Genomic DNA, 23,794 nt, shown 5'->3' on the forward strand with positions numbered 1-23,794 from the left:
CAAACTATATTTCTATCTCTATCTATCTATCCATCCATCCATCTTACTGTATACTATGTATTATACATTCAAAATGAAGAGGTGACATAATATAGAATGATTCAGTTAAATTAATTAACATATTTATCTTTTTATTAGATATATTCTTTATTTACATTTCAAATGTTCCCTTTCCTGGTTCCCTCTTCCCCCGAAAATGCCATGAGCCATCTCCCCTTTCCCAATCAGCCCTCTCCTACTTCCCTGTCCTGGTATCCTCTACACTATGGAATCAAGTCTTTCCAGGACCAAGGGCCTCTCCTCCCTTTGGTGTCTAGCAAGGCCATCCTCTGCTGCCTGCATGTCTGGAGCCATGGGTAACTGCATGTGTACTCTTTGGTCGATGATTTTGTCCCTGGGAGCTCTGGGAGTTCTGTGTGGCTCATATTGTTGTTCTTCCCATGGTGATGCAAACTCCTTCAGCTCCTTGGGTCCTTTCTCTAGAGCCTCCATTGGGGACCCTGTGCTCACTTTAATGGCTGTCTGAGAGTTCCCCCCACCCCTGTATTTGTCATACACTAGCAGAGCCTCCCATGTGACAGCTATATCTGGCTCTGGTCAGCAAGTATTGTGGGCATCCATAATAGTGTCTGTATATGGGATGGATCCCTGGGTGTGGTAGTCTCTGGTAACATATTTATTTATCACCTCAAATATGTTTTGTATTTAAGACATTTTAAGTGTACGTTCATTCCTATCTAAAAATATACACTATCCTATTAATTATAGTTGCATTTTGTGCAAGAAATATCCCAGTATTGTTCATTACATCTGATTGGAATTTTGTTATTTTTCTTTTCTGAGTTCACTTACTCATCAATAAAACAAATGGGAGGCATGAAGTGATCATAAAAAGCAAAAGGTGTAAAGTGTGTGGTAATGATCTAGAAAATGCTGTTTTTAACATCCAAGTTAATATCTATGTGTTAGGCAAGCGGGAAAGCAGACAACTATGCATAGAAGAGAACTTCTCACAGGCAACATCGATCAAAGTATGTAAGAATTACCTCATGAATCACATGCATGTGCAATGCATTTTTATGTAGTACATAGTTCATAGAGTAAAATTCTTGTCACATGGGGGAATTAACATCTTAGACTTTTGTGAGAGACATCAAAGTTGCTCTTGCAAATGGGCCCAATTTTTCTTTACTATTTGGAAATAGTATTTCAGTTTTGAAAATATTCTTTTAATACTCATTTTAATGAAACTTAAGTAACTGTTCCCTGTGTTGATATTTCTAGGTTACTTCACTTTTATTGCTGCCTTGTTCAGAGAGGCTAGAGGGCCATATTTTAAACCCCCACCCCCTTTCCCTCAGTATTAATGGGGTGTTGTCTAAATGTTCCTTCGGAGCCATGCTGAAGGAACTAGCAAGGCCACCCAGAAAACAATGTTCTCTGGCTTGCAGCATCCCTCAAATCGGGAGATCAAAGCACAAACCTCATGACACTTCCTGTTGGTCTCACTTAAAAGTAGTTTCAGACATAGGATTACTTTTTGCAAGGGGAGGCTATAGCATTGGTAGAAATCAACTATTAATGCATAGATTTACAGAAGCTAAAGTATTTTATCTGTCTTGGTAAACCGCAGTGATTTTGCTTCTGACATAAACTCATATGAGGTTAGTTACTTCATAAGTAAAACAACGTAAAACAGGTAAATCAAGGTGACTGTAGGACAGAGGGAATGTAGACGCTGCTCACAGCAGAGTTGGAGGATGAAAGCTCCTGATGCTGTTACATTTGGCAAATATATATTAGAGTTACTAAATACTGAAGACCTGAGCAAGACACACACACACACACATCACACACAAACATCACACACCTCACACAACACAAACATAACACACACATCACACATACACATCACACACAAACATCACATACATCACACACACACACAACACATACACACACACAAAATCTGTTTTTTAAACAGATTTTCATTTTCATACATGGGTTCAATGTGCTGTGGCCATATTCAGCCCCTCTATTCCTCTTCCTGTCTCTTCTCGCTACCTCATCCTTTTCCAAAGCCTTATATATGATTTTCCAAAACAAAAAAACAAAAAGATTTTTCACAGTTGAATTTTCATGCTGGATTTCTTGTTCCCATGTGTTACCTCCTGAGGACTAAACTCTTTTGAGTTTCACAGCCATCAAGAATTAATGCAAAGAATGGGCCAACACTCAAACTTATAGGTGTATTAGGTCAATCCTTTCAGAAACCATTCCAGTTAAAAGCCATGTCAGCAGCATGGTCTCGTATGTGATTTCCGGGGCCCTGAGAGAAGAATGAACAGGTGAGAGCAGATTGAAACGTGCTTCAGATAATGATGCCCAGAAACACAGCCAGTTTTCATGCAGCAATCGACCGATTCCAGATTAGGCAAAGCAATTACAAATGGCGCACCCCTGTTAACTTCTAGCATGTTTACATCAATGGAATTGGGATTATTTATTTGGTTTAGGCTCTATATGTAATTATTTGTTTCATGGCATCATTAAAATGTTTAAGTACTGATTAAGATGCATACAAGAACAAAATATGTATTCATTAGAAAATAGTGAAGATCTATTAAAATACTGAGAGAAAGATTGTAATATTATTTTTGATAATAATTGTGACATGTTCCCCTACTCTCTGCTGGACTCACATGTCCTGCTTCTTCCTGATGAAACAGCTGCATAATGGATAAATGATACAAGCTTGGCCATGCATTTTCTGCAAGGATTCTTCATTACAACACATGGTGTTTTCATAATTTTATAAATCTAAGCTCCTTGCTTGGGTACTGATTTTACTTTTTGTTTCTCCATTCTTTTTAAACTGGGAGGAGGGCAGGGAGGAGAGAGAGAAAGACAGACAGAGAGAGAGAGAGAGAGAGAGAGAGAGAGAGAGAGAGAGAGAGAGAGAATATGAGAATTTCTTAATGGATTTAAGGTAGGTATTCAATTGCATGTGAGCGTGTTACAAATGTAAGGTATGGACCATCAGAAATCTGTCAAAGATTATACTTCAAAGAGGATGGGGTCAGAGACAGGCAGATCTTCAGATCTCGTTGCTAAGTCAGTCTAGCAAAAACAGTCCCTGTTTCTAAAGGGAGATATTGAAGAAGACACCTCACATAAACCTGTTGCATGCACACCTATGATTTCCAAAAGAGAGGTATTCAAACTGTTAATTAAATATCAGGAAAAATATATTTTTAAATCAAGTTTCTGTGTATATTCTCAAGCTAGATTTTTATCCATTTTTCTTCTAATTTTTTTTTTGTTCAGCAAATTTCATGACACGTAGACATGCTTTCTATTTCATACTCGTCTTTCTTCCCTTTTAATGTTGCAATCTACTGAGCAGTTGATGCCCTGTCGATCCCTGTTCTCAACTGAGAACCTACATTTAAAAACATTGTTAAATAAGCGCTTGAAAATGTAAATGATATGTATGACTGCATAAGCATTCCATGAACTCTTTTAAATAGCCATTTCATTAAAAATTTACAGGAAAGGGCAAGGGTGTGGTGGTGCCTGCCCTTAGTCTCTGTACTTGGGAAGCAGAGGCAGAAGGGTTCTTGTGATTTCTAGAACAGCCTGGTCTGCACAGAGAGGTCTGAGACAGCTAGAGCTATATACATCGTGAGGCCCTGTCAAAACAAAACAACAAAACAAAACAAATTTACAGAGAAGATACGAGTGAATATGTCCTAGTCCTAACATAGTTAATCTTGTACTTAGTGTTTAATGCATCTTAATAATAACTTCACTTTTCCCTCATATAACAATGAAGGCATTATTTTCATGATATAACAATCTCTTAAGAAATAATTGTTATTAACAGGTTACACTTCATTATATTACTTCATAAAATTATTTCAAGTGTAGGTGGAAATATTTTGATCATTGTATCTATTTTAAACTGTGTTTTATTTGTTTTTCAGTTTTGGGAACTGACCTAGGTATACACAAGTACTCAACTAAACTCTCCATGAAATTCTACCACTATAAATACATAGTGTACCCCTTAAAATTTAGGTAAATTGTGATATGGCACATGATTACATACACATCTAATACTTTACCCAGTTTATTCAATCATTTTTGTATTGATATGAACCAGGACTTTAATATTTGTTAACTTTAACATTTGTTTTTTAATATAAAACACTAATTCCATAGAGCAATATACAATTTTCTATACTGAATATCTCAATGTTTAATTCCTCTGTATAATTTATTTGTCTATAATTGAGTTTATTCTGCTATATACCAGGAATTGAGATCAGCATTTTAAAAGCATATATTTCTTTTGTTTTGTGTTTTGTTTTGTTTTGTTTTGTTTTCAGACAGGGTTTCTCTGTGTAGCTCTGGCTGTCCTGGAATTCACTCTGTAGACCAGGCTGGCCTTGAACTCAGAGATCCACCTGCCTCTGCCTCCCAAGTGCTGGGATTAAAGGCATGTGCCACCACTGCCTAGAAAGCATATATTTCTTTAAAATAAATAAGACATGCCATGTACAGAGCTTGTCTAGTACTCACATGTCTAATAATGATATTATTTTCAATGCTTTTCTTGGACAGTTTCATTTCTTCTGTGCTGTTATTTTTATAATCACCCTCTGATGTTTCAAATAATAGCCTCCATGCGCATTTCACAGAACTGATGTGGAAATAATTGAAGTCTTAATATATTCTAGCTTTCCAGACATTACAGAGTATTAAAGGGCTAGTCTAAGCACCTCATCAAAGGTCTAGTGATTCCTTTATGAAGATTATACACATCAAGTTTGTCAGAGGCTATTTTGTCTAGTTTTGCTTTTAGTTAAGTTTTAGGGTTGCATAGTCTCAATGGCTATTTATGATCCAGAGAGCTAGTGATTTGTGTAATTGTTTAATAAATGTGCCCTTTACTTACAAATTACAGCTTGTTTCTCTTTCTAATAATCATATCTCTTGTTTATGTATTTTTTCACTGTAGATTAACTAGAAATGTCACATAGTATCAGGTATCACAGTCTTGGTTTATTCCCTGTTTTAATGAGAATGCCATTGAAGCTGCAACAGTATATTTTATATTGAGAATTAATATATATTGGAACATTTAATTAGTATTCTACTTCAGCTGGATAATAATTTTTACTTAGCAAAAACATGTTGTTCTTTCCTCTAAAACTTTCCCTTATCTTTCAAGATACCAAATGATCTTTGGTACCAACAATTTGTACTTATTTAAATATTTCCTCTCTTTACTTCTTTGGAAGCAAATTTTTGCTTCTGTATTACAAGTTGGGCTTAAACTTGTGATCATTCCACCCTGGCTTTCCCAAGTGCTGTGGTTATACACATGAGTCACCATGCCTGTCACATAAATTGCATGACTTATAGAAAACAATATTTGTAGTCATGTGATGAAATTATTATTTGACTATGCTTTAATTTTAGTTTTTAGTTGGCTTTGAATTTTAACTACTGAGGTATGAAAATTCAAAGCTAATAAATAAATGAACTATCTATATATATATATTGAGGAAAATGGAATGTTTTGGTAAAAAACAAGATAAAACAGCCTTTAGTACTGCCAAACTATGTAAATTGGTACTGATTTATAAAGGTAAGGAGAAAATAGAATCCAAGAATATCAATATTTGGAACACTCAGTCATTGATTGCTTCATGTCTTGGGGTCCTGTTTTTACAAGAGAACAAAAGTAAAATATATCAACTCAAAGCTGGGCTGTTAAACAAGCAAACAAACAAGCAACACCAGCTGTACCACATGAAGACTAATCATTGGAAAAATAAAACTAATCCTCTTCCAAGCAAGGAAAGGCATGTATTATGTTGCTGGAAAGTTGGGAAAGTAATGATAATAAATAGTAATTAACTTTAATAAATAGTAATTAACTTAAGAATGAGGAAGCACTTCGGTCTTCACAGCTCTTAACTCTCAAGCTTTGTGATTTGAGTTGAATTCCCAGAACCCATGTGATATGCTCTGTATGGAAGCACATGCCTACAGCTTCAGTCATGGTGATTCCAGAGGTAGAGAAGAGGGGATTTCTGAATAGCCCTGGCTAGCTAGTCTAGGTCACTTGGCAGCATTTCCGGCCAATACAAGATCCTGCTTCAAACAAAGTACATTGAAATTGCCTTCTGCCTTCCATATGCATATGTACACATGACAGAAACACCCACCCATACTTGTACACACATACACACTTGTACACAAACACATATGAGAGAGAGAGAGAGAGAGAGTCAGAAACAACCTTAAGCATCCATGAGAATTAAATGTACAAAAATATGGTATACTTTTTAAGTCTAATGTGAAGTATAAGCTATTGTATTAATGAAATAAAAATTACATATTTCTTACTTTTGAATCTCAAGAATTACTATTACCAAATCAGACCAAACAATTAAGGCCATTGAGCAGCTGTCAATATAGTTATCTTCAGAAATAATAATTTCTGGGATTGCATTAAGGTATTTGGTGGAACTTAGATGAGACTTAAACTTTAAAACATTCCTCCAATATAATAAAGGATGTTTTCGATGATGCTTTCCATTTTCTTCCGTTAGCTGCCTCTGAGAAGGGGTCTCTAACATCTGGACCATTTGCTGCTTCCCTTCAGCTCTGAAGTACACAACATACTACTCTCATATTCTATAAGAACGCCTAACTTGCTCTTCCAGGAAGAATGTCTCCTGATCACAAAACATCCTTCACTCCACTCCAGCCCATATTCAGGGTCACGGCATACAGGTGGAAGACAGGACATTTATTATCTGATGAGACTTTTTAAATTAGAAATATGAACATAAAATTTAAGTTGCAATTACCATTTATAATTAAGTTGGTTATTTCAACATTAGGAAGAAAATATTTCTTTGGTCATTTATCTAAAATGTGATTTTTCGAGTAAGCCGACTCTCGAAAGGTGTTTTAGCAATCTGAAACTTAATTTGTGGAATATTTTCAATTTGGAAGGAACTCTCATAGCTTTTCATGGGTTAATGATAACCAGAAGCTGAAGTTTATTTATTGAGAAATAATTTGATCTCATTTATAAGTTTTATTATATTTCTTCAAACTATACCCACGTAAGTAATTTTTTTTACATAATATTTACATGTGTTTCTAGATATACACATATAGGTGTGCACATAGAAGTGCAGGTCAGAGGACAACCATAGATATTGCTCCTCTGGAGCTGTTTATTTTGGGTTTTGAGACATGGAAACTCAACAGGCTAAAACCTGTCAAACAGCCTACTTGGCTAGGTCAGGGAGCTCAGGGATTCACCTGTCTCTGCTATCTCAGTTCTAGGATGACAGCTGTGTGCTAGCATGTATGATATTTTTACATGGGTTTAGGAGATTAAACTCAGGTCCTTGTGCTTGCCAAAAAGAACGTTCTTAGCTGAATTCTCTCCCCATCCCAAATAATACATATTTCTACTTTACAAAAGAAAGATAATAATAATAATACTTATTATTGTATTTTACCTAAATAAAACTATCATTCTTGTAGAGTTGAGGATAAATGATATGAATTATAGAATATATGTTAAAAAGAATATTGCTATTTTTCTACTTGACTAAATACACATTGTATAGAATTCTGCTTGGCAGTGGCATGCTAGCATAGCATGAAGAAATGAAGTACAGTATAAAAGATCCTATTAGCCAGAAAAGGGGAAATAATTTGAAATAAAATGTAAATAAAAACATATCGAATAAAAATAGCAAAAAAGAAAAAGCATCCTATTAACATAGGATATCAAGATCAAAATATTGTATTAGTAGAGAATATTAATATAGAAAAATATCCGATGTTGCATAGTTTATCCTTCCAATATCGAGTATCAAAAGCCTTTTGAGCTAGAAACCATGAATTAATAATGATCAGTTTTCACATGCAGTGGGAAGGCTGCCTCATTCTGTTTGACTCTCACAGAGAGAAGAGATGGAAATAGTGGAGGTCACTGACATCTGCCCGAAGGTGTGTTAAGTCCTGATGTCGACTCCAATCAATAGTTGTCCATTATAGAATTCTCACCGCCAGTACTCTCCACCATCATTCTCATCTGAGTATTGCAAAATCTCAAGGCTGCACTATTTAATGGGATGAATTGGAGTTTTAAATTTGCATAAATGAGGGACTGGATAAATGACTCTATGCTTAAGAGCACTTATTGTTCTTGTTAGACATCCTGGGTTTGGTTCCCAGAACCCATGTGGTAGCTAAAAATGATCTGTATCTCAAGTTCCAGGGGATCCAATTTTCTTCATTGGCCTATACAGGCATTTTATGCACACTGTGTTCTGTCATACATGCAAGACACTTATACATATGAAATAAAAGAATGCATCTTAAAATTTCTTTGCAAACCTAGGATCATGGATTTTTTTTTGTTTTTGTTTTATTCTTTGCAAGTTCCAGTGATCACTGACCATTAACAGTTAACCAGGGAGGTGTGGTTTTGTGAAAACAAAGCTTATGAGGAATACATGAGACAATGTAGGTGAAGCACTCGTTTAGTGCTTGGCATAGTAGCTGTACAATGAATATGCGAGTTACTACTTTTACTCTCCTTTAAATACGCCTGCCAAAAATTCTGTAATACTATCCATAAGGAAAGCCACACAATGTAATGCAAGACCTGACTAAGAATTCAGCCTCCTTAGTCAGAAAAGCCATAGTACCAGAACTAAGAGAAGAAATCCTCACTGTTGGGTGAGCACGTTCTTCTAGAACCAAAAATGTTCTTGATAGGACCAACTTTGCTATTATGATTGAACAGAAAGAAGCAGCGAGTCTTTAAGAAAGGAGACAGATTAGAACCCCTTGGCTGTAGGCCACTGAGGATCACAGACTACTTCTGGAAGTTTCAGTATTCTATTTCAGACATTCATTCTTAAACATTGCTGACTTCAATCCAAATGTCCCACGGTAAGCTGCACACCACTCTGACTGAGTGAACGGAGCAGGGCAGACAAGAGCAGAGAATGGCATGTGTCATGCCCATGGCTCTGAAAAAGGAATGCAAAATCTGGGGAGTATAATTTTTCTGTGCCTCATAAAACACTCTTCTCGCCTATAAATTTTGACTCAGCAATTGTGTCTGCTCTCAGGCTGTCTACCTTCCTTGGGAGCACCAATAATGTCTGCCTCAATTCACTCTCAGCCTGTCCCTCCTCAAAGGGTGGGGCAGCCTTCATCCTAATTTACTATTGTACAGTTAGGGAAGTCTAATTAGGACATTGAAATGGACAGAAAAATGGTTGCAGGTGGGATGTTCCGATTCTCATAATCTATTTGGATCCATAAACAATGCAGGGAAAAACTATCAGGAGATACTAGAAACCACTACCATTTTCCCCTGCCAGAAAACAGGCATTAATTGTCCTCTGCCTATCCTTCGATTTCTAGAGCACAGAACACTGGGAATCCTAGCTGGCTTGGGTCTTCAGAAATGACTATGTAGCTATGGAAGGTTTTTTTTTTCCCCAGAAAAGCATGAATTTATCACTGACTTTCGTTCACTGCCAGAGTTCAGGTTATATTTTGTTAGAGATGTCAGTATTTGGGAGCTAATAAAAGGAGCTAAGGCAAGAAGGCTTGGCTCTGAGCGTCCCCCAGGCTGTACTCAAGACAATCTAGTGGTGTCTGGAATTCCACTTTCTAAGTGTTCCTCCTACTTAAGAAAAATGAGCTTGATAGCCATGTTGTTGATTCTTTTGGACACTTTGCTCATTAATTAGTACAGGCTCCTTATCATTATATTTTATAGTGTCATTAAATCTTTTGGACAAGCAATATGAGCTCATTTGACATATGTTATCAGTCAGGGAACAAGAGAAACCAATGGATTCTTTCTTTATGCTCCACCAAGTTGCTGTGCGTCAAAGCAGATAATCATAACCATGTAAATTATAATCACTACAGAATTTAAGATCTTGTGTTGGTGAGGTGCCTGCATGGACAAAGGCACTTACTCCTAAAGCCGAGAGATGATCTGAGTTCAGCTCTGAAACCCAGAGTGGAAGGAGAGAAGACTCCTGAAGTTGTCCTGTGACATCTACTCGCTTCACATACACAACATACACACACACATACACACACACACTCACACACACACACACTCGTACACACACACACACTCACACACACATACACAACACACACACATACTCATACACACACACACACTCACACACACTCACACACACACACTCACACACACACACACTCACACACACACTCATACACACACACACTCACACACTCACACACACTCACGCTCACACACTAATAATAATGAAAATGATAATAATAATGGTAATGAAGACAATTAATAAATACAATACTGATGGCTATTTGGATATTTCTGGAAAGGCCCTCAATAATAATAATGATACTGAAGGAAACTTATAAATACAATACTAATAGATATTTCTGAAAGACACTCGTTTAGAACTTCAATTTTATATGCCTTAAGAGATTATTATCTGAAATAACTTTTCTCATATTCCTGTTAAGTTAAAATATTTTTTTATAAATATATATATGACAAGTAATATTCAGTTACACTAACCTTTCAATATAGAAATATTTTTGTTCAATATCAGTAATTCATTTGGATCAAATTTCTTTACCTCCCACTCATGGGGCCAATTTAATTTCAACTTTAAAATTTTAAAGAAATATTATTCTTAAAATAAGTACATTAAATTTTATGGAAACATTTTTCTACTAAGACTTAATAGAAATTACTGCTGTGTTACCAAGGGTTTCCCCTTATTAAAAAGTGTCATGTCTGAGAACTTTGAATTATATAGTTTGATACATAACAATTTTACATATTATGGTGCATGTATTTTTGTGTTTATATGTATATAAAATCAATTTATCTCTTGTATTTCAAGTTGTACTTCCACTGCTTAGAAAGAAAGATGGTGGGGATTTGGATGTCCTTCAGGAGCAAATGCTTGTTTAGCATATACAAGGTCTTGAGTTTGAGTTCTTGCTGCAAAGTAAGGAGGTATAATTTTTCTTTATTTGTATTTTGCATAAATATATGTACATATTGTATGCACTGTCATGTGTATGTATGTTTCCATGTGTGTTAACTCACATACATGTAAGTGCACATATTAAGTTTAAAATTGATGTCGGGTGCCTTTCCTGGTCATTCTATTTTCTGAAGCAGGATCTCTTGGTGAGTCCAGAGTTCAAAGTTCAAATTTGCTCCAGAGAACAAGTTCTCAGGAGAACTTGCTCCTGCCTCTGCCTCCAGACCCTAAGTGGACAGGCAAGTCCACACCTGCCCAGCTTTTGTACAGGTCTAGGGATTTTCACTCTGGTCCTCATGGAGCATGGCACACAGCAAACACTTTACCCCTACATGTTTCCTAAGGACCTTGATGTGTAATTTTAGTAGCATTATCGAAAGAGTGGTAGGCTGCATAGTATTATATAGTAGTAGATTATTCAGGGGACTATAGAATGTTCTGTTTTCTTTTACCAATTTTATTCTGATCTGTTCATTATCCATCTGCAGACTCACCTAAAAGCTTAGAAGCTTTCTTTGTGGACACAAGAAGATTCTTAGCAGACAGATGGCCCACAACACACTACTAAATTCCTTCTAATTTTAGGATGAATTTTGCTCATAGAAGAGTGTGTTCTTCCATACTGCAAACTTTTATACTGCATCAAACTTCTTGGGCATATAAAGTATCAAATTATTAATGCTAACTCTATATAGGTTTTTATGTAGTTCATGTTTATCGATGTACTGTCTTATTAAAGACAGCAAAATTAAATTTTTTAATTTAATTTAAGAGTTGGAATGTGAAGCAATTTTCTACTTCATAAAATAGTAAATGCCACTTTGTGTTAGCATAAGCATTCATATCTGGGCACTTTTCCTTCATCTTTTTATTGTTGTTTTAAGCTAGCAAACCAACACACACTATCCTGAGTTTCATTATGGCATTCTATAACACTTTGTTCTTATTTGCTCTCCTTTACCACAAACTGTCTTCTAGACAGACATCGTATTCAAATATATTACATTCATTCTCTTAGCTTCTCTTCCCCATCCTCCTCACATTCCCGGAGGACGCCTTTTCCCTCCATGCCTATGTCACCACTGCATATTTCATCAAGCCCTTCAAAACCTGACATATTGATTAAACATGCACCCTTCATTTTTTTTTTTTTTGGAAACTGTTCTTCATAAAGGGTCAGAAAGCAATCTGCCCATACAGTCTCTTTCATAGGAATTCCATTATGGGAGAGAAATGTATTGAAACATTATAGGGTATCCAACGTGGCAAACTCAAAAAACAGGAAGAAGTGGAAGACTGTCAGAATGGCATTTTGTGTGGGATGACCACATAACTTATTGGGAAAACATTCCAGCTCTGAGAGAGACAGGAGAAAATGGCTGGATGGAGAGAGGACAGGCTTGTCCTGGAGACTCCAGCTTTTTGATTAGGGCTGAGCCAGTTCTGATGCTCTTCCTTCACAGTGTATCATCCTCTTATGTGCAAAGGCTCTCAATTTCAATGAACTTTGATAACAAAATGTCCTATGAATACTACCTCTGAATATACATACATTCTTGATCTCCTTATGAGCCTGGATAACTCAGGTCCATGATCATGTAGTAAAAACCAAACTGTGTATATTACTTTCAGTCCTCCACATACTGCCTCTTTGCACATACAACATGCTTCAGTTTATGAGGTAGAGGCAGGAGTATCTTGATGATTCACACTCTGATAAAATGAGACACAGCGAAGATCACTCGTCATAACCCTCCCCACACAATGAAGTTCCTATATACCTTTTTGATGCACCACGTGTTTTGAATTGATTATTTCCAATCTTCTGTTTATTCCCCATGAGAATTCTATGTGCTATTTTTATTATTTTGTTTCATTTGTGATTATCATTTTTCATGAAAACTTTTATCTTGCCAACACTACATTCTGCACGAACATAATCTTAACTATAGTTAAAATGTCAATTCTGGGTTCTTCAAAACACTTTCTAATTATCAATCATCTCAGTATGTTTTAGATGGTAATTAGTGTCAGTGGGCTAAGAGCACTTTCTCAAGAGACTATGTGTGGGCATAGTCCTCAGGTTCGGATTGCCTGTATAGCCTGTGTACACACTTGGAAACTCCTTATTTGTTAAAATTGTAATACTAATTTTTATGCATCTTCATCTCTACAAATGTTCACTCTATTCTTAATTAAAAAAAAACCAAATCTCTTGCTCTATCCATGGCTTTTTTGTAACCTAGGTTCAAACTCATTAATTACTATTTACTTTGTTTATAAAACAAGGGTCCTAACACCTTTTCATGTAATTGTGAAGATCAACGGAGACCGTCAAACTGGTAGACTTTAGCAGGAGGAAAGGTTTTCAGGAAGCTTATGATACTGAATCGACATAAAGCAAAATGTAATCACTGTAGGTGACTTTAAACTATCTATGTGTATGGCATTTCTACCCTTCAAACCATCTCCCGGTGCTCTTTGCAGTGTAGCAGGAAAAGGAGCAGCCAAAGAAAATCTGAACAATAGTAAAATAAATTTACATGTTACTAGAGTGCAGAAAAGGGATAGATTAATTCCGACTGGGGCACAGGGCAATACTGAGGTCTTCTCAGGGGATCACAAGGCATCACATTAGGAATATAAACTGTACTTTTAAGAGAGCCAGTATTTAGAAATTGTTATAGTCAGCGATGTGATTCATGGAGAGAATGAAAAGTTTCCCCTTGACCATGAGTTGTCACAAAAAAAGAGAGAAATCAAGAGCTAGGGCGATAAAAGGAAAAGTAGCTTTCTAGGAAGGAGAGAAAAAAATGAATCTCATGGATCTTCAAAGTCGCCTAGTTTTTTCTATAAAACTCCAGAGAGGGAACACACAATGCTAATCTTTTCCAACCATCAAACTTTATGTTTCCCCTATGATGGATCCTAGGTTTTTTCCAATAGCTGTGTAATTTTATAAAACTACATGTCTTTAAGACTTTGAAGCTTCCAGAACTACAAAAGGAAGCATTGTGATTAGTGTATGTACTGATTCATTACTAAATTTCATGAGAGTGATCAGTTCAAGTCCATGGTTTGGATTCGAAAGAAAAGAAGGAAAGCTAACTTGTGCACACATTTGTTTCTCTCTGCTCTTTACTACGGATGGCAGATGACCAATTATCTCAAGCTCCTGTTCCTGTGGCTTCCAGTAGTGGTCCAGAGTTTGCAACTGTAAAATGAAATGAACCCCTACTCCTCCCTGCTCTGGCCATCACAGTAACAAAAATGAGGATAAGGTTTCTTTCAGATTATGAAATTGTCCTATTTTGTTTTGCTAAAGGATACATTTTAATAAAAGGTAAACACATGATAATGTAATTTAATAACAATTCTTATTTTTTATGTAAATATTGAAGAACTTGCTTGAGTATCATTATGGATTGCTTTGAAGGTCCTTTTAAATTTTAACATGAGATTCCAAGCCAAAAATAAAAACTATGAACAATTTTTGCTGTTGTTTTCATTAAACATCATATTGCTCTTTTCAACAGAATATTGCTAGTCTCAAGTTCCTCATTATTCACATCTCGTGTCGGCTGTTGCTAGCATTTGACAACTGTGAACTCTGCTTTGTAAAAGGTTTATTTCTTTGTCCTTAAGGATTATATTCCTGTTTCCATAATAGTTTGGCACCTACTGTTTTATAAAATTGAGCATACATAATTTCATTCTTAGACAATTAACTTTTGATTATTCCAGAAGAACTCATTGTTTTATTAATGCCAGCAAGCTACCAGAATAGAATTAAACTTAGCATCGAACTGTTCCATTTTATGATATTCCTTAGCGGTTCGTTAGTTTGAATTTGTTGAAGTATGGCTTTCTCAATTATAAACACATGGAATGCAGCTTCCATGGTTGGGTAACAAAAACAAAACTTTCAAATCATTGAACACTCTTGAGAAAGCTGTTATAAACACATGTAACATTAAATAGCACTAGAGGTTTTCTCTCTGGTTAGCCAAAGGGTGCGCAGATGAAGTGCAAGCGTAGCATTTGTTGATTGGAAAATCAACAACAATTTAAAAGGATGCCTTCATGCTATCAGGTTGTATTTGATTATCAGCAGATGTTGCTCAAGCATCTACTTATTTAGAATCCAGCAAAAGGAAAATGGCATCTCTTCTGTATTCATACCCTTCCCTGATTCTGACAGAATCACCAGCCCAAGGAGAAAGTAACCAAAGTGCAAACTATATGCTAGGTAGGTACAAACACACACTTTTCATTATTTTATTTTTGATGTAAAGAAGAAAAAAGAATCACATATATCTTATATCCAAAAAGGTAGCAAATACAATGAAAACCGTGCCAGAAGGAGATGTAGATATTTACCCTGCTTAACTCTTTGATTAAGAAAATTTAATTTTTGCGTTTTTGAAATAAGTTCTAATACAATTGAAGTAGTTTCTCTTTCTTCAAATATTTGTTCCGTTTGCTTTTGTATTTGCATGCTATGTACATAGTAAAGACTCAAATGAACTACAGTGAAATGAATGGTGATATTCAATAGAGACTTCTAACTTTATTCCCCAAAGATAAATACTATTGCTAGACTGGAAAGTGGTTTTATTTTCCATTATTTTCTCTATTTTCAAAGATACTACAAACTGTTTTCATGGAAGATATCATTCCCACTGCAGTGCTACACCAGTTCATCATGTAGATACACAATGGTTGCCCAGGTTAGAACACAGAGTACTGTGCGTTTAGTTTCTTCAACACGCATTTTGTTTAAGTGTTTCACTTTAACCACTTAATGCCAGAACTTAGCTACTGCTCTCTTCTCTTAAAGATACTGACTGACACACTGGGGAAACCCTGTGCCCAGCAAACAGATTTCCAGGTGACAAGGTCTCACAGTTAGGAAATGAGTGTCCACACATCTGGTCCCCATCTCTTTGCCTGCCTGCCGCCTGGAAATCTGTGAGTATGGCTGCAGGTTTGAACTGGGAACCTCCCCTCATCATAAGAAGAGTGTAAAAAGAGACCCTATTTCTCCCAAGTGGGCTTTCACTTCTCTCTTCAGATACTCCACCAGGCTTGTCTGTCTGTCTCTGGTGTTGGAGCCTGAACTCTCTCCTTGTAACCCCCACTGTTACCTCTTGGTTTGTGTCCATAAATAGCATTAACAACTTTTCTTTCCGATTATTTTATTTCCCAAACACCACCCCCTATTAGTCCACCCTCACACCGCATTAACAACTTTTTTTTAAAAGTCCTTATTTCCTAGCAATCCATCTGCATTTCAATCTCCATTGAAACCATTCACTAACAGTCTTAAGAGAGGAAAAGTGGACTGCGGTGGGGGAGAGGGGAACATGATGTGATATTGGGGGCGGGGAGAGGAAAGCCCTGAGGGCTAGCAGAAGGAATGGAAACAGGCAACCTCAAGAGATAGGAGTTTGGGGCGAACCCTCCAGAATGTACCAGAGACCTGGGAGGTGGGAGATTCTCAGGAATCAAAAGGGGGGGACCTCAGACGAAATGCCCTACAGTGTCCTCACTTGTAGATCCCACCTCCAGGAGGAATTCACTGCATCAAGTGAGGGATGGGTTGCCACCTCACAGTCAAAACTCTGACCCATAATTGTTCCTGTCTAAAAGAACTGCAGGGATGGAAATGGAGAGAAGCCTGAGGAAAGGAAGGTCCAGCGACAGGTCCAAAGTGGAATCCAGGTCAAGGGGAGGTCCCAAGACCTGACACTATTACCGAGGCTATTGAGCACTCAAAAAAGGGGACCTATCATGACTGTACTCTGAAAGACCCAACAAGCAGTTGAAAGAGTCAGATGCAGATATTTGCACCCAACCAATGGACAGAATCTGCTGACCCTGTGGTTGAATTAGGGAAGGCTGAAAGAAGCTGAGGAGGAGGGCGACCCTGAAGGACCAGCAGTCTCAATTCTTCTGGATCCCCGAGATCCCTCAAACACTGGACCACCAACCAGGAAACTTCCACCAGCTGCTATGAGGCCCCCAACACACATAGAGTAGAGGACGGCCAGGTCTGGATTTAGTCAGAGAAGATGTACCTAACCCTCAAGAGACTGGAGGCCCCAGGGAGTTTAGAGGTCAGGTGATGTGGGGAGTGGGGACATCCACATGGAGACAGGACAGGGAGGAGGTATAGGATGTGTATCAATGGGACGGTGAACCTGAACTGGGAGGGGAAAATGTGAAGTTTAAAATAAACAAACAAACAAACAAACAAACAAACAAACAGTTCTTATAAAGGTGTTTAGACTAAAGTAAAGTAAAAATTAAATTTACTACCTAAAGGTATTGGGCTGAAAGTATTTTATCGTGCCTGTAATGCATTTCTACAAGTACAATGATTCCTTCGGAAAAATGAATGACCACTTTAGTAGCAGTAATTCTTTGAAAATTCAGAACTAAGATATGTTCCACGGATTTTAATGAATTTATTTACTATATACAAGATTGGTCCAGAAGCATCCTGTTTTTGAAGTCAAGCTCTTCTTCAGGAAATGCTATTTTAAAAATATTTTCCTGGTGTTTGGCACTTTCTGAAGCAGTGTCTCATATGGAGCCTAGAGCAACTCCATACTCCAGATATTCTTGTCTTAGCTTCCACAAAGTGGGAATATTGGTGAGTGCCATAGATCTGGTGTTTTGCAATAAAAAAATTACCTGACAAAAAGTAATAGAGAGAAGGGGGATGCCCAGAGTGGGGAAACACTCTCTGAGAGGCAAGGGAGAGGGGGAATGGAATGAGGAACTGTGGGAAGGGCACTGGGAGGGAAGGGACAGCTGAAATGTAAATAGATGTAATAATCAAAAACACAACTTTGGGGTAAAGGGTTTTCCACCTCACAATTATAGGAACATCAGTGCTGGGAATTTTAAGGTGGCTGTTATTTAATTCAACTTTCTACATCCATAGTCAAGACAATGAATGAATGTGTGCATGTCTCTAGGGCTTGGTTTGCTTTTCTGTTCTTATATGGTTCAGTGCCTCAAGCCCAGGCAATGATGTCTCTCACAGTCATCTGAACTTTCCCATGCCAATTAACACAATCAAAGCAATCCCATACAGACTTGCCCACAGGTCAACCTACTCTAAAAATCCATTGATACTGTCAAGGTTATTCCAGACTGTAACAAGTTGGCAAGTGAAGCTACCAATAACCTGGCTAACAACAAATATTTTTATTTACATATTTTTTTTTTTGGTATAGTAGGTTTCACTTTTAAATTCGGAATCACTGCTTCACACAACTTTATCAGAACCATTAAAGGGAAAATGTAAATATATTTTTAATATTAGCCACCATTTCCACCATGTTCACATAGCATCTCAGGATGCATAAAGATGCTTATTCCTAAGCTGAGTTTTTAAACTGCTTCCTGGACCACTAAATATGAGTACATTACTACGCAGTACATGGACTTGCATTTTGACAGTCTCTGTGGCTATTCTTATGTAAAATTAACAGTTGACAATATCTGAAAATTGGGGTCACTTGGATGTAAAGCATGTTGAAATCGAATATATCTTGGTGACATACTTCTGCCCTGCATTTATTGTTAATTGTCTGTGTCATTATGCACCCATCCTGACGTCAGGTATGGCTTCATCAAGGCCCCACCCCAGCAGAAGATGGGTATTTTTACTCTTTTGAAGAGCTCTGAAATGCTCCCTTAATTCTGGGATCCTCCTGAGATTTGGCTGGATAGACAGGTGCGTCCTGATATACTAGAAGGACAAATGTATTGAATAGAGAATACACTATAGTCTCAGTCTGTACTATGTCTACTACAGTCTATAGTTTTAGACATGCGAGCAACTTCACATTATCATTGACTATACATCAATAAATGTATACATTCTTGGTTCTTTGATGTCTTCAAAGAAGGATGATAGCTGTTCTCTTTCCTCTCCATGCTGTCCAAACAAAGGTTACCAGGGAGCACTTAATTAGTGTTTATTGAAATGTTTTGTTGTATCTGATATATCAACAAATATATAACTCCTACCAATAGGAAAGTTGTTAGAACTATGAATAGAGCCACATTTCATATCTGTAACCAGAAATACTGACTTTATATAATGAAAATCATAAAGTTTTAGGCGATCTAAATATTAATTCTTTTTTGAAGACATCGAAAATACTCCTGCAAGAGCGCCAGAAATCTTCTCAGAAAGTATGCACTTTTTATATCTCTTCCGCTTCTCTATAATTCACTCCACATACTGACAAGAAAATATATTTTTTGAACTTTGAGCTACACTTGTAAAATAGAACTAAAACACTCCTCTTTAAGTGTTTAAACCCAAAGGCTTTCTGTTAGACTGAGAATAAGACCCTCTCTATAGCAAGCAGCCCTGATCTTCCACAAGTCCTTTTTCTCTTCATACCCAGCTTACAACGGGGCTGCATTTTTTCAACAATCAAGTCTGACCTCTTCAAGATCATTCTGTTTGAGGTAGACTTGGCTTTCACCCTGCTATAGTTGATATATTATTACTTCCTTCTAAAAGTCCTTCCAGGCCAGCTCTTAACAGCAACTCCCACCTTTTCAATTCCAGTAGCACACTTGTCACCATCAGAGACCCATGCAATTATTAATTTATTTACTTTCTAGTTTACTAAATTAAACTTTGAGCTCTACAAGAGCTCTGGCTTTGATCAGTACTTGCCTAGTTTTACTTCTCACTGTGTAATCAGTGCCTGGTATGATAAGATAACTGGTGTGCTGTAAAATAAGCAAATATTTTAATAGTCAAAATATATTTTAATTAAAAGTTCACTTTTCGATGAGGATGACTGATCTTGCCAATGTCTCCTTGAAGGTACAAAAATGCAAAGGGAACAGGAGTGGGTTACAAAGAAAATACAAAAGAAATGTATGTTTTCTCTTTTGCAGAATCTAGTTTTAAAATACATATTATAATATATATGAACCATGTATAATGTATTAATATTGATACAAACACATATAAATATGTGACATGAAAGTAAAAACTATGTGGGAAGGAAGATGATCAGCACATCGAGTAAGGGGGTAAAACTGGGCATTGGGCATAAATTTGAGAAAAGTACAATGATCTTTATGTATAAGAAGGTGATAATTAAACCATTATTTTAAGTGACTAACTTTAAAAATCAAATAAAAATTAAGTCGTAGAACTCTCTTTTTTTAAAAAATGTTTTGCATATCTTCTCTCAATGCCCTGTTTGTCTCTCTTTCTGTAGCTCCTAATAGCACTAATTCTATTCACTCTACATGTATTTGCTCATGTACCTCCCCATACCAAAAACATAAATTCTTTCAGTGAATTGAATCTCTTTCTCTCTCTCCCCTGCTCTCCCTCCCTCTCTCTCTTCTCTTTTCCTCTCTCTACCCCCCTCCCGCACTCCTTCTGTCCTACTCAATATATAGTCATGTACAGGAACTTGAACAGAGACTTAATATTGAAAATGGGATGTGATGATACATGCTAAAATTAAAATGATTAACTCAAATTCTTCCAATTTACAGAGAGGGAATAAACACACCCCTTCCTCGAAAAAACATGAGCTAAGTATTTTCATTAATTTCTTTCAATACTGGATCTCCTTATGTGTACTTGTAATACAAATCCTCTTAGACTGTGGGGCAGCCGTGGCATATATTTCTTCTTAATTTTTGCTCCTTCAAAGTGGGAATTAATGGAAATAAACAAAACAATTAAATTAAATCTTTTTTTTTTTGAACAAGCTCAATTGGAGAGCTGAGTAATTGCTAGTTGCTTGTTATCAGTCTATGAGCACAGGCAAGAGAAGAAAGGTCAGTGGGGATCAAACAATCAGGGGGATATTTGTGCTACCCAATTTAACATCTCCCTTGTTTTGTTTAGTGTTTTTGTCTTTTTTTTTCTTCTTTTTTTCATAAATGTACCAAAGTCTGCAGAAATAATGCTGGACTGCAAATCCAAGTTTGGAAGCTTACAGGTCTATGGAGAAATTAGTAAAATGCAGTGGGGAAATTAACGGGAATAAAAGGCAATGAGCCATAGTTAAACCAATTAATGAGACACATTTTGGAATGTGTAATAAAACTGGGTTGCGCAAAATGAAAACTGAATCTGATATTGTAAATCTGAGCTCCATATTCAAAACAATAATAGCCAGTAATGGGTAGAAACACATACTTGTGTCGGTAGCAGTCAGCAGAATACTAGGAATCACTACCTGTATCCCATTTATTATGCTGTAGATAAAATGCACAGGTCTTAGGCATAATGTGTCCCTCCTCATCCAATTTTTTGCAGCATCAAGGATGCACTGTTTTAAAATTAGCTTGCTTAATGCATCCAATGATCAAATGCAAGCAGACCAGGTGAGCTAGAAAGTCACACAGATTAAAATTTGATGTCCAGATTTATCACTTACCAGGCTGGAAACCTGGAAGTAGTATCTTAGGCAAAGCACCTTGGCTTCCTCTGACAATATATTCTTGTAAAATGTACTCTTAAATATAATACCTGTAAACTCTTCAGCATGCTATCTGGCTGAGTAATCTCTCAATGAAATGAAAAATCTAACAGTAGAAGCAGATTTCAACTTGTGGGTATCCTTTGACTGAAAATTGCTTTCTTCAAAGATAGAATATGTATTTCAACAGAATGCATTTTTTATTTTTAAAGTGGTTAACATTAAGTATATTTCTAGGCAAGACTTTAAAATGTTATTTACTTTAGACATTATTTTAGGCACAAATTCTAATTATCCAAAAATGGTACATGCCTGTTGTCCTACTATGTAGAAACCAGAGGCAGAATGATGCAGTGCTCAAAGTTACCCCTGGTAACAGAGGAAGACCCTATTTCAAATAACCAAACCATCATAGCTAATAAAGGTCATGAACTTGTGTTGGTTTTCCACAAAACTTCTGGTCTTAGGACTAGAAATTCTCTTATCCTGGAACATCCTTGAGTCCCAGAAAAAACTATGCAATTTATTTATCCAGAATCTAATCATAATTTATTAACTAGATAATATAATGCCAATGAATTTATAGACAAAGGAGATAAAGGGAAATATTATACATGGTCTTTACCATTAATACAGTAGCAAAGGATATGAAGAAATGTGCAAATACCAACAACCCTTACCCTAATGGTAATGCTTTGGAATGGCTTGATCATGAAGTAGCTATGAATATGATTTATTTATCCTCTATCTAGCAAGCCACTAAGCAACATCATCTGGAGTGAGAGGATAACTTTTTACAGACTCTTAAAGATGGAGGCTGTAACTCCTTTTGGGTGCAGGGTTCCTGTTCATGTTCTGCATTACTGTTTTTCAAGCACCTTGGACATACTTGATATGCACAATGTTTCAGTGAACAAAGTGACTTCTTAACATTTTCTGTATTAATTCTTCTATAGCCATTCTTCTTTATTAATTCTTCTACAGCCATGATCCCTGGGTATCCTCAATCATCAATTTGTTTGGATCTGGAATCAACTATGAGACAAGCCTTCAGGTTGGCTGGAGAGGGTATTTCCAGGAATAATTAAAAGTAGGGTGATTACCCTGCCCTAGAGCATGTAGCACTTAGGGTCTTATTAAAATCACTGTTGCTTGCCTGCTTGCCTTTGGGTTTTGTGGTGACATATAGACCCTACTGTGATCTCTGTTGTTACCATGACATCCAAGCTTCTTTTGCCTTTGATCATAAACAAAGGGAAGATGCTTTCTAAGAATTATTTAGGCCTTCAGAATCATACTGGGGCTACTGGGACATTCAGCATCATAGGCATAAAAACTGAACACCAAGTTCCTTTAGCGTGTTAGATATCTATAGTGGAACTTCCTAGACCTATATTGCCTAAGCCAATCTAATATAGCCCTTTTTTATAATTTATATTCGCTCTAGTCATTTGTTCTTCTAGAGAACTAATGCATTCTGCTTTTCCTAGAAACAAACCATTGAGCTGAAATCATCTTTGAGTCAACTCAGTTTGACTAATTTATACAAAGTTTTGCATGAAGCATGCCCATCAATTATTTCAAGGAGTAGCAATCTGCTTTCCAGTGCCATATATATCACACTCTTCAGCTTCTTTAAAACTCTGGAGATTGAAAATTTTCCTTTTCCACTGAGGAAAAGCAGTAAATGTTTTTGACACAAGTAACCTATGCAATTAGTAACCAACCTAATTGACTTAAGGTTCAAGTCAATTAGAGTACAACGCTAAAGTGGCATACACATTCCAATTATAGGAATGTCAGGAGATGTCAACTTCAGCCACCATCAATAATGTTGACTAATGGCCTTTCAGCTACTTGATAGGAAAATTTTAAGAATGTGTATTTGATTACTGAAATATAAGACTGTTGTAGAAAACATAGTTCATGCCATGTTTTCTGTAGAGTAAGGGATGAAACTATGATCCAAGGCTTAGCATGTACATTAATCCCTATAGAGAATTATACATCTATGTCAGGTTCTGATCTTACAGACTATGGGGATTCTTAGTCATTTTAATCATTTGACAAAAGAATATACTGAAATCTCCTTTTCCAAGCACATTGGTTTTACAAGTTAGCTTGTCTAATTATGCCTATATGCTCATATCTAACACACACGCACATATATGTAAAAACATGCAC

The 23,794-nt window shown here is 36.5% G+C and overlaps 1 protein-coding gene across 2 annotated transcripts in view; it reads right to left on the reverse strand.

The window, feature by feature from the left end:
* The window catches only part of Plxdc2 (plexin domain containing 2), a 411,297-nt gene that overhangs the window by 71,682 nt on the left and 315,821 nt on the right, over window positions 1-23,794 (reverse strand). The window lies entirely within an intron of this gene.

This window comes from Apodemus sylvaticus, chromosome 14, assembly GCF_947179515.1.
Source record: "Apodemus sylvaticus chromosome 14, mApoSyl1.1, whole genome shotgun sequence".
Taxonomy (NCBI): domain Eukaryota; kingdom Metazoa; phylum Chordata; class Mammalia; order Rodentia; family Muridae; genus Apodemus; species Apodemus sylvaticus.